Source organism: Mastacembelus armatus, chromosome 7, assembly GCF_900324485.2.
Source record: "Mastacembelus armatus chromosome 7, fMasArm1.2, whole genome shotgun sequence".
NCBI classification, from domain to species: domain Eukaryota; kingdom Metazoa; phylum Chordata; class Actinopteri; order Synbranchiformes; family Mastacembelidae; genus Mastacembelus; species Mastacembelus armatus.
Window position 1 is genome coordinate 21,620,217 of NC_046639.1, and position 12,660 is coordinate 21,632,876.

The window sequence follows — 12,660 nt, forward strand, 5'->3', positions numbered from 1 at the left end:
GTCGAGCAGCATTAATACAGCTGATACATTTAAAAACTTTATCAAAATGGCAAAATGACCATCTAAGCTTTTCTCCCATCTAAGTTGAAAAATGCAAAGCCTCAAAATCTGTATTTTAAACCAATAAATCAAGTCCATATCTGTCAGTCACAATTGGTAAGAACAAAAAGTATAAATAGCATGAACCCAAACAGCAGCATCTGACTCAAAAATAAAAGTGACATTTTAGCCCAAAGGTCATGGAAAACTTTCAGAAATCACTGTCCTTATCTGATCTCCAACCAGAGACTATAATGCAAAGTGTCAGTGTGGGGTTGAAAGCCACGATACTGTTCGTGGAGATGTCGCCTTTAATTCATGCAAACACACAAGCATTTACGCCCTCACCAGTTTCTGTACACTTACTAAACATAAACACACAAAATGCATGGATTCTTATATACATAGTGTGTGCTTTTTTATGTGCAAATACAGGCATAAAAAGATGAACCGATATATCTGCAAAAGCACACACACACACACCTACACACAAACAGGCACTTTCCATTATCTGTAAGACATTTTTGCTTGTGGTAAAATGACCCTGTTGTCATTCATCTTTACATCCCTTCCCTTGAGGTTGGAGTGGAGAAAAAAAGAGTGGAAGACAAAGAAGCAGAGAGAGAGAGAGTGAGAGAGAGAAGAGAGAAGAGAGAAGATAGAGGGAAGAGATAAGAGAGAGAGAGAAGAGAGAGAAAAGAGAAAGCGCAGGACAAGAAAAAGAAAGTGCCTGAGACTGCAAATCCGTTACGATGGCGAGTCATTGATTCTGGGATGGGGAATTAATGAAGCCTCGGCCGGATATGACAGTACAGTGTCAGATGGCGAAGAGTTATGCAGGCCGTTGGGCTCTGGCAGCCATTAGCTTACAGACAGTGTGTGTCTGAAGATGACAAAAGAAGCAGGACAAGTTAAAAAGGCATTCATTAAAAAAAAGGCAATTCTCTGGCACAATGTGGGGACATCTTCAGGCATCTGTATGGCTGTTAATGGCAGTTGTCTCTCAAAGCAAAGACTTTCACAGTCTGCTCTTATCTCAAAGAACTGTTCTCATGTGTTGTTTCATAACTGATGAGTCATGGTTCTGATAAATCAAGTGTAATGTGTGTTTTCTGCTTGATGTTTGCACAGAGATTGTGTGTTTCAGGCCATATCAAATGTTCTTTTATCTTCATGATTCAAAAGAGATGAAATGTTATCATCAGTGCTGTATCAATATCATTTAACTACCTGAGCAGCAGCTAAATGTATATTTCTGTGTGGATTGTATGGAAGATTTAAAATGCCTAAAATAAAGACCAATTAAAGTAATAAAGTGAAAAACACTAAACATTGTTCAATTTAGTTTTTGTCGATACATTTACTATTATAGTATTTAGCATGCCACATTAAAATCAAATAAAAACACATAATGTTGTTTTGCAGCAGAGCTCATATAGCAGAGCATATAGCTGCCAATAAGAAATACAGCACTGGCTATATAGTAAGCTGAACAAACAGAAATCACAGTAGATGTTGACAGGTCGCCACTTAGTGTTGGCAATCTAGTGTTAGATTGCAGCTTTCACTGGCTGGTTTAACAGAGGAGGTTGAGTTAATGCTAACTGATGTCTACACAGTTTACAGCTAGACCTGCCTGAAGGATGGATGAATGTCGCAGAGCGTAACGTTAAAACGACTGATGGTAACACAAAGGCTGGAAGGCAAACTTTTTGGGTATCAAATAAAAAACTTACGGTCATGGTAGATCTCTCCGTATTTGTTTGAACAGCTTCCTGCTGTACAATCCAGTCCTAAAAACTGCAGATGTTAAATTCCCAAATTAACTAATTGTACAGTGTGTAATAATGTCCTTCTGGCTAACCCTCAGTAAAATACGAAAAGCTGTCATGGCAGCCATCAGCTTGTGTGAGCCAAGATAAACAACACCCATCGTCCCTCCCCTGAGCTCTTATTGGACAGGTGTATGAATGGAGCAGTTCCATCTCAAAGCAGAAAAGCCCCTTTCTTCATCAAAACTAACGACTTATATTTTGCTAAATGCTGCACATTCTCGAAAGCATTTTAAAACAACCCACCTGCACCGCGTCACGTGACATTCTCATTTTTACACTGCATTTTAATTCCTATACACTGTTATTATTGTATCTGAAGTTCTAGTAAAGTTTTATTTCTGTATAGTGTTCTTGTCTATATGGAAATTTTACCTAGATCATGGTTGTCAGAGTTGCACCACTGAACTATTTTGCAGAAATAAATAATGTAGCCTAAAGGGATGGAAATGTATACAGTATACTGTACACAGGTTTTTGTCAACTCTCCATTATCTTCAGTGTTTTCTTCAATCTTATTCAAACAGCTCCTCATTTGTTTTTCCTACGTCTTAACCTGCTACTATAATATGCAAATTTTCCCTCAGGGAAATTAGTACAGAGTCCCATAGATAATAGAGTGGACAAGGCTGAAATGTAATACACCTCTATACTTTGTTTTATTTGATGTTATTTGATTTGGAAAATTCATTCACTTATTTTAGAAAGTCAGCTAAATATTTGTTATTTAACACATTTTTTAATTTATCTTTGCACAGTTTCAGTTATATCTTTATTTTATTTTTATTCAGGCATTTTACATTTTCAGTTTTATGTGTATTTGAAGTGTGAACTATTGTCTGATGCTGCCTGCACTGTGTAACACACCCGCATATGGGTGTATGTGTCATACTCAGTTACTGGCCAGAGATAAATAATAGCACAAAGCCTCGAAGCAGCACTGGTGCACATTAACAAATTGATCTGAAGTGACAAGTGTTGAGGGTAGATTCATCGCAGACACACTCGGGTGACAGAGCTGGAAATTCACTAAGAGACGATGGTCAGCAGAAGACACCGCAAAAAAGAACAAAGCTCCCAAATGGCTTTGATTTTGTTCTGATATTTATGCCAACATTTCATTAATGGACACTTTAAAATGTTGCAACATCTGAGCTGTGAAAGAAGTGCTGCAAATTCAGTTCAGAGCCCCATACGGCTGTGGGATGGCTTCAGAACGGAGCCAACATTTCAACAAGTTGCTTCGAAACTCTCCACTTTGGAGAAACAAGCTGTGAGATCAAGGTTTTTGGCTCTTTTATTCTCAAGGGCTGTGTTGTTCAGCAAATGATTAAGTCTCCATTTTCTCTTTCCGATCGACATGATGGCTGAGTTTCCATCCAGCCAGTCAATCATCATTTTCAGGTAATATCTCAGCCACTTTATCACCAGAGGATATCTGCTATGATTTGAACACAGGAACAATTTAAAGGAAGTTTGCCAACAGTCAAATCTTGGTTGAGATGAAAAATGTCAATATTCATTCCTGTCAAGGGAAAACGTGACACCCGAGCTTCCCCAGAGAGGAATAAGGGACTGTGGAAATGAACAGTTTCAGCACATACACAAACCGGACACACAAACACACTGATCTCTGCACACGACAAAGACCTTTTCTAGCGATGATAGTGGCTTATTGAGGGAAGGTGGCAGCACTGATTATCTGGAGGTATTCCTGTCTGACCTGGATTTGAGGGTTATTAGGGTGAAGTGGTCTGACTGCCTGGCCCCTTCTCCTCCCACTCTCCCCTCTCTCCCTCATTGCAAGCCACTAATGTGGAGGCATAGCTGCACCCGCATCTAAATGTTTCATTATGGCAGAAGTGGAGATACCAATTTCTTCACCCATCTCTCCTCACTCCTCCCAACGCTCTCCTCTTCAGCCCATCCTCCACCCAGAGAGGGAGGAGAGCAAAGCATGACAAATTGAAATAAATGAGAGTGGAGAAAAGGTGGTGTGGGGACAATGCCGAAACCCGAATTCTCCTCTGGTCTGAAAAGGAGAAGACGCCAGAAAAAAAAATTGTTGCAAAAGAAGGGTCTGAGTGCCTGGCCATAGAGAAAAAACAGAGGGAGATGGAAGAAACTGTGAGATGATGAAAAAGACAGATTATCCTCTGTAAGTATTATTATCACTTCACCCCCTCCCCCCCAGCCGCCCTTTCCCAGCCCACTGTTTCATCCTCTGTTCCCTCTCTCCGCTCTCTCTCTCCGCTCTGAGTAATAAGTGGCAGTAATTGGTGAATCTTATTGACCTTTCCAGCTCTTCATTTCTACCTGTGTATATCTGTATGCTGTGTGTGCCACAGGTTCCCGCTCAGGTTACATACATTATACTATTCCCTCATATTCGATCCGGCTCAGAAAGCACTCTTAACAATGTTTTTCTATGTAATGTGACAAATTTGGCCGACCCTGTCAGAAAAGAGGATATGGGCAATAATGGTGACTAGTCAAACACAGCTACTTGTGTCAAAACAATTCCTCTCTGGTCAGCTTTACCTCCTGCTCATTAAGAAAACTTTGGACAAAATAAGATGTACAATGAAAATTTATTCTTCTATTTTACTTTTTCACGTTGTGATTTTTATTGAAACTAATTGCCCTGCTTGAAAAATTCAAATCTGAACTTCTTTCCAAAGTTGGATGAACAATATGAAGCATAATAAATGAACATGCTAGATTTTGCCAATAGAAGAAGAATGAAAAAATATTTGGTCAATTCAAAACTGCTTGCAAGGGTTAGACTTCCTTCTGAAGACAAAAACATCTTTTGAAGCACTCTTGACACCAGTATAGTCCTGCTCACTTTAGTTGGTTCAGCAAATTTCGGCTTTTTGCACCACAGACATCTGCTGTGTTTGGAAGACAAGCTTTCATTTCTGTGTGTGAAGTGAGAAAACTCTACAGGCGGGTGTTTCAGCTCTGGGAAACATAGAGATGACTTCACACCGACTGTGCAGAGAGGAGAAGTTAGACTTTGATATTTAAATCATTTGAGTGGTAGAGAGGCCATCTGTGTCAGCTTTGTTTTCATCATTATTGTCTTAACATATTCTACAAATACATTCAGGAGGTTAATCCTTGCCGTGTTGTTCTAAGTGCCATGGGAACATGTTTCCCAATTGCCCAAACACAATTTGTTCTCTAGTGCTGCAAATTTTTATGGTTTAGAAAGTCAATAACCACTTCACAATACTAGATGTTAGGACAATAAAAAAATGCTTCGACTGATAACCTAATTAAAGAGGGCCACATGAACCCAGAGTTTCATTTTTGGCTCCTGGGATGTAGGTCCTTCCCAGATCCCAAAGTCTCATGTAAGGATGGGTCAGCCTGTGCCATCCAATTTGTGCAAATGGCACATGCACTCTCTATAACGAATAGTCCAGTTTAAGGATGTGGGGGACAGATACAGTGGGTACGGAAAGTATTCAGACCCCTTTAAATTTTTCACTCTTTGTATCATTGCAGCCATTTGCCAAAATCAAAAAAGTTCATTTTATTTCTCATTAATGTACACTCAGCACCCCCATCTTGACAGAAAAAAACAGAAATGTAGAAATTTTTGCAAATTTATTAAAAAAGAAAAACTGAAATATCACATGGTCATAAGTATTCAGACCCTGTGCTCAGTATTGAGTAGAAGCACCCTTTTGAGCTAGTACAGCCATGAGTCTTCTTGGGAATGATGCAACAAGTTTTTCACGCCTGGATTTGGGGATCCTCTGCCATTCTTCCTTGCAGATCCTCTCCAGTTCTGTCAGGGTGGATGGTGAACGTTGGTGGACAGCCATTTTCAGGTCTCTCCAGAGATGCTCAATTGGGTTTAGGTCAGGGCTCTGGCTGGGCCAGTCAAGAACGGTCACAGAGTTGTTCCGAAGCCACTCCTTTGTTATTTTAGCTGTGTGCTTAGGGTCATTGTCCTGTTGAAAGGTGAACCTTCGGCCCAGTCTGAGGTCCTGAGCACTCTGGAAGAGGTTTTCTTCCAGGATATCTCTGTACTTGGCCGCATTCATCTTTCCTTCAATTGCAACCAGTCGTCCTGTCCCTGCAGCTGAAAAACACCCCCACAACATGATGCTCCCACCACCATGTTTCACTGTAGGGATTGTATTGGGCAGGTGATGAGCAGTGCCTGGTTTTCTCCACACATACCGCTTAGAATTAATGCCAAAAAGTTCAATCTTGGTCTCATCAGACCAGAGAATCTTATTTCTCATAGTCTGGGAGTCCTTCATGTGTTTTTTGGCAAACTCTATGCGAGCTTTCATGTGTCTTGCACTGAAGAGAGGCTTCCGTTGGGCCACTCTGCCATAAAGCCCCGACTAGTGGAGGGCTGCAGTGATAGTTGACTTTGTGGAACTTTCTCCCATCTCCCTACTCCATCTCTGGAGCTCAGCCACAGTGATCTTTGGGTTCTTCTTTACCTCTCTCACTAAGGCTCTTCTCCCCCGATTGCTCAGTTTGGCTGGACGGCCAGGTCTAGGAAGAGTTCTGGTCGTCCCAAACTTTTTCCATTTGAGGATTATGGAGGCCACTGTGCTCTTAGGAACCTTGAGTGCTGCAGAAATTCTTTTGTAACCTTGGCCAGATCTGTGCCTTGCCACAATTCTGTCTCTGAGCTCCTTGGGCAGTTCCTTCGACCTCATGATTCTCATTTGCTCTGACATGCACTGTGAGCTGTAAGGTCTTATATAGACAGGTGTGTGCCTTTCCTAATCAAGTCCAATCAGTTTAATTAAACACAGCTGGACTCCAATGAAGGAGCAGAACCATCTCAAGGAGGATCAGAAGAAATGGACAGCATGTGAGTTAAATATGAGTGTCACTGCAAAGGGTCTGAATACTTATGACCATGTGATATTTCAGTTTTTCTTTTTTAATAAATTTGTAAAAATTTCTACATTTCTGTTTTTTTTTCTGTCAAGATGGGGTGCTGAGTGTACATTAATGAGAAATAAAATGAACTTTTTTGATTTTGGCAAATGGCTGCAATGACACAAAGAGTGAAAAATTTAAAGGGGTCTGAATACTTTCCGTACCCACTGAGCTGGTCCATCACAGGACTGACACATAGGGACACACTACCTGCACATCTTTGGACTGAGGGAGGAAGCCAGAGTACTCAGAAAAAACTTACACAGACGCAGGGAGAAGATGCAAACTCTACACCATGCCGCCAAGTCAAACTTATGGGAGAAAGCTGACAGCTGTTAAGCTTGCTAACCCGAGCAAAGTCAGAACAATCCAGTAACTCCCCACGGCAGGGCCATGCATCCATGCATGTCATGTGTTGTAGGCAGCTATGAAATACCTACCAGAGTCAAGAAAGACAGAGAGAGAGTTTGCGAGACGATGGGCATCAGTGGAAAACTTCAAACAAATTATATAGCTTAGGTGTCATGTGAGCTTTGGGTGCAGTCTGGTCCAGTCAGGCCATAAAGGCATAGGTACAGGCCCATAAAGGTGCTAGACCTAACTGGTTGAAGTTTGCAATAATGACTATCTTTGAGTGTGATGGCCCTCTGGCACCAGGATGGCCTGTACATTTGCACCTAACCCTGGGCTGCTGTCTCTCATCTTAGGTTCTGCTAGGCAGAGAGTGTATTAATGCATCTGGGTACACTTAGCTAGCCCATCCAGAATGCAATCATGATCAAACATCCACAAGCTCTCTCACTTTGGTGCTGGATCTCCCCCTTGCACCAATCTTTTTATGTGATTATCTTTAATTTACACCTCATAACACTCCACATTCACACAGCCACTCACACTCACACAGCCCAGAGCTAACTGATCACAGGCAGGGTTTGTATATTTCATTACAATGTCTCTAAATGAATTTGATTTGATCAATTGAATCTGTTTTCCCAGCACAACCATGTGCATTTTCTCTTTCCTTGGTACTGACTGGTCAATCACATTTTGCTCGTTGATAGTATCAATGTTAAATCATTTTTACTAATAATATTGATATTTAAACAATAGTTATAAAGATAATTTCTACATTCTACCACTCAGTAGCACACATAAGCCGTCAACACACTAGTCCTAAAATATAACACCAGCAAGGCTTTAATTCCCCCTAAAAAAATGATTTGCTGAAAGAGAATAAAGTGACAGGTGTAATGGTAAGTTATCAGTCTATATACTTTGTATGCTAGATGGGAATCGCAGCCGGATATAACAGGCTAATATATTCAGTGCTTGAAAGGTGAGACAGGAAGCAAAGAAGAGGTGTGTATTTTTGGAAAGTGATAGTAGCCTGTCTGTATGAAACAGCTTCAAACCCAGTTTATTATTGTCCATACTTTGCCCTTTGCTGCCTACAGCACATGAATGGCTAGCAGTGACGGCTGCAACACTGGGAGGACTGGCATGAAGTGTGTAAGTGCATGTCTTCTCCCCAGTCCACTGCACACAATAAACTGCAAATTAGTGTGTTGACTATATGATTATTGCTACTGTATTTGAAAATGAAGGCTGTGGGCCAACTTTGCACCAGCAGAGATTTTGTTAATCATAAATGTGTATTGCACCCAAGATCAGATTTTCCTCTCGATAGGTGCTCTGATTTTAGCATATGCGTGTTATTACATTATTATTTATGAATTAAACTTTAATTAGTACAGTGTCATTTTGCATCTCAGTCCTAGAAATGACATTTGCCTTAGGGCTCTAGTGGACACACACAGAATCTGATGTGTGTGGGTGTTTTCATCACACTACAGGGAGAATAATGTTTTCACAGCTACAAGACTCACCCCCCATTTGAGAGCTCCAAACATGGAGACATTGCTATAAAATAGGCCCAACAGATAAGAAGCAGTGAGACAGCCAGGCAGGGTACAAACAAGACAACAGTTTACTTATGAAACAAAGGTAAACTGAAACTTTTGACAGCCAGTTGTAGTTTGTCTTGTATGAAAAGGATAAATTGTCCAAATCCAGGTATACAAAGCTTGCAGAGATTTGATTGCCACCAAATGGCTTCTACACAGTACTGAATTTATGGTCTCACGAAAGACCATAAACTGTACATAAGACATTTTCATTTCAATGAAGTTGAAAAAAAATCTTTAATGTTGTCAGTATGGGTTATTGAGTGTAGAGTGGCAAAAGTGATAATTGGAAAGGTCTAAGTACTTATAAATATTCAGTAATAATTGTATGCCCTTAGTTTATTTTCTTTGTCTTCTTCGTTTTCTGTGCCTTTTCTCACACAGAAAGAAAGTGCAGAGCATCACAGAACACCTTGCATCTATGTTGAGTTTTACTAATAAAGAACAGACTGAGTTGGATTAATATTTATTATTATTTATTTCGCCTTACTAATAAATTTTACAACAAATACTCTATGTAACAGTATTGAGTTGCATAAATCAATTAGCCAATATCCTTACAGAATTAAAGACAGAAAAAAAGCATCACTAAGAAAGACAACACAGCAAAACGTGACCTGCAGAGTTTCTAGTACAGTAGTGCACATATGCACACAAAATGTGGTTGTTGATGTTGTTGTCTGGATAATGAGTTACAAAAATCAGAATGTGTTTTTGTTTACCCTAGTCAACACAGAAGTCGCAGGGTAAAAATCCATCCATCCATTATCTATACTCGCTTATTCCTGATTAGGGTCACAGGGATCAACTGGAGCTGATCCCAGCTCCCTTTGTGTGAAAGGCAGGGGGACACCCTGGACAGGTCACCAGTCTCATTCACATTCACTCCTGTTTGGCTTCACTTATTTCAGCATTTAGCCAGGTCCAGCAACTCTTGGTCACACATCTTTATGTATTTGACTGTGGTCACATGGTCTGCTTGCTGGGTGGTACATTAAACAGCAGATGAATTACTATTTAATGGCTAGTCAAACCAGGTTGCAGACACACTAGGAACCTATTCTCTGCTGCACCTGCTGATTTAAAAAAAAAACAGTTTTATCTCTATTTTACAACAACTGACTTTAAATGTGAATAAGTACAATACCATCCATCGTCTACGACTTATCCTCGTACATCCTGGGGGTCAGGAGGCTGGAACCAAATCCTGACAACATTGAGTAAGAGGCAGGGAACAAGGCAGGGAGCTAGATGACCTACAGAACTAGACCTATAGTCAGCTTCTGTTGTGATTGTAGCTTTACTCTAACAAACTTTTCTAGTAGCTCTAGAGGCATAAATAAGCCCAGTAGAATTCCAGTTTTTCCAAGTGAATAATCAGACCACATTAAAGGACAGAAGAAGAAAACTATAAGAAATTATAATTTCGCTAAAGCTTCAGCTGCCATGGTATAGTATGAAGACCTGTAGTAACATTATTTAACTTTCCCCACCCACTATTTCAGATTTCCCCTACTTTCCCTCCTTCCCTTTCTCTTTATGCCTCCACCTTTAAAAAACTAGCCTCCTTACTTCCTGCTCCTTCCCTGTTGCCCTCATTACTTCACCCCAGGCTTTTTTTCTCTTACTCTATGTCTACAAGTCTCTCTTAGAGACTTACCACCATCATTCTTCTTCTCACCTGTAGCTGTTCCCTCTTCTCATCCTTCCTTTTCAATCACGCAATTGCATGTCCTCCCCATCCTGAATCTCACCCATTCATATCTAGCAGATTTTACTCAACCCACTTCTCTCCCCACCTATGAGCCACTTTTGTGAAACAGCCTGATTTCTTTGCCACCAATTTCTCTCACACCTTAAAATATTCTGTAACCTTCTTATCTATATTCATCTCCCCAATTTCTCTCTGCCTTTCTTATCATGATCTGGGTCATCCATCCCTGCACTTGTATGGCAGAAAGGCATACATAAGGCAACCTTAATTTAGACTTTCCATCAATCAGGGCCATTAAAACATGCACCAACTCTGGATTATCATTCATTTAGGTAGAACAAAGCTGAAAACACATTCTCTAATGAAAGTGTTTCCACACAACAAGGAACTTTTAGCCTACAAATGTCATTTTAAAAAATTACTTCTAGGATCTTCTAGGTAAATCAAGCAAGGTTGCATTTACTGTTTAACTTCAAAGTAAAGTGAAGGCATTAAAATATCCGTCTTGGTAATAGCTCATCCATTAACATGTAAACCACATGTTTATTTCAAATGTTAGCTACCAAACTAAACAGTCACTGTTGTAAATGAACTCCTTAACAGCACAAGTTAAGTATCTCCTGGGTGTTTTTAGCCATTTGAGCATCAGGTTCTTTACCACTACTCTCTGGACTGGAGTAGATCCTGATTTCCATTTAACTCCAAAAACGAGGGGCTGCTCACAAATCAGACTTGTAATTTGGCCCTCAAGATGCATATATGGAATAAACAAAATTGGAATAAACAAAACATGGTGCCTTAGTAGATAATTCTATATTTATTTAGATTAACAAATATATGATAAAAATAAACATGGGGTAAAAGGTGTTGACAGAATTGAAGAAATTAAAGCTCCAATTAAAGAAACATGAACCGGATACATTTCAACTAAATATGAGCAAAATCAGATGAAATCACAACAATAGGCTTCTTTACAAAATATAAGAATAAAAGACTGGAATAAAGGAGGTGTGTTTGTGTCTATATATTCATAGGTGAGAAGAGGCGTTTGTTTGCAACTACAGGAGGAGGAAAGAGAAAGAGAGTGTACAAGGCTTCTCTTTCAAATGGACAAAAATTCCTAAAGCATTTAGTAATGCTTTGTGTCTGTTACACTATAAGTGAACAGAAAAGGGGGGGGGGGGGGGGGATCACTTTAACGATTACTCACTTTTCAAAAGATTTTCTTTTTATGTTGACTGCATAGTTTCTTTCAATGTCAATGATTCCTTTTCTCCAGCAGTAAAACGTTTTTAAATACTCATGCAAACAAGTATTTTCTTTTCAAGGACACCTTAACCACACAGCATTTTTTAATTTTTATACTGTAGATCATCAACAAAACTCACTGTACTGGGAGTGCTGTGAGGAGGCGGTGGTACAGATCAATACATTGACATAGAGCAGTCCTGACACTGTCTGTCAATGAGAGGACTCTATGAAGATGCATTCATTGCTGCTCAAGGTTTTAAAAGAACTGTAAAGGTCAATTTTGAAATGTGTACAACTTTTATGAAACATGCAATGAATGGAATAAAAACTTGACTCAACTCTGCTCAAGGAGAGATCGCAGGTATGTGTTTGTTGTGTAAAACAGGACATGCCTGCGATATTGTATGTGCCAGATTATCCATCTGAACTCATTTCCTGGTTGGCAGACTCCACGCTTATCAGTAACTGTTGTAGGTTGTGTACAGAACTGAACCACAAAAATAGTTTACAGTGTGAAGATGTGGATAAAATGAGTATGCCTTCCAGAGGACAACTATATGGTTCTAAGAAATTTGGACTTTACAGTGGTGCTAGTTAAAAAAGTAGGGGGATCACCTAAATAGAAATGTTTCTAACTAATTTCAAGGCAATTCGCCAATTCACCTGATTCAAGCTCATAAATATTAACACTGCTGAAGTGAGTAGGATTCATTGTCTGGGGAAAATGTTCATCTGTACATGGTTGTTGACAACTGGACGAAAACAGTGTTTCAACCAACCATCTGACACTGACTGTGTCCATTCAACTGTTTTTATGTGCATTTTCAATCTATGTCTGAAAAACAGTTACACTAATGCAAATATTATCTCTTAAATATTTTAGACCTTACTGTTTATCTGGTAGCTGAAGAAAAACAATCATTATTGGCCTTATTTTGGA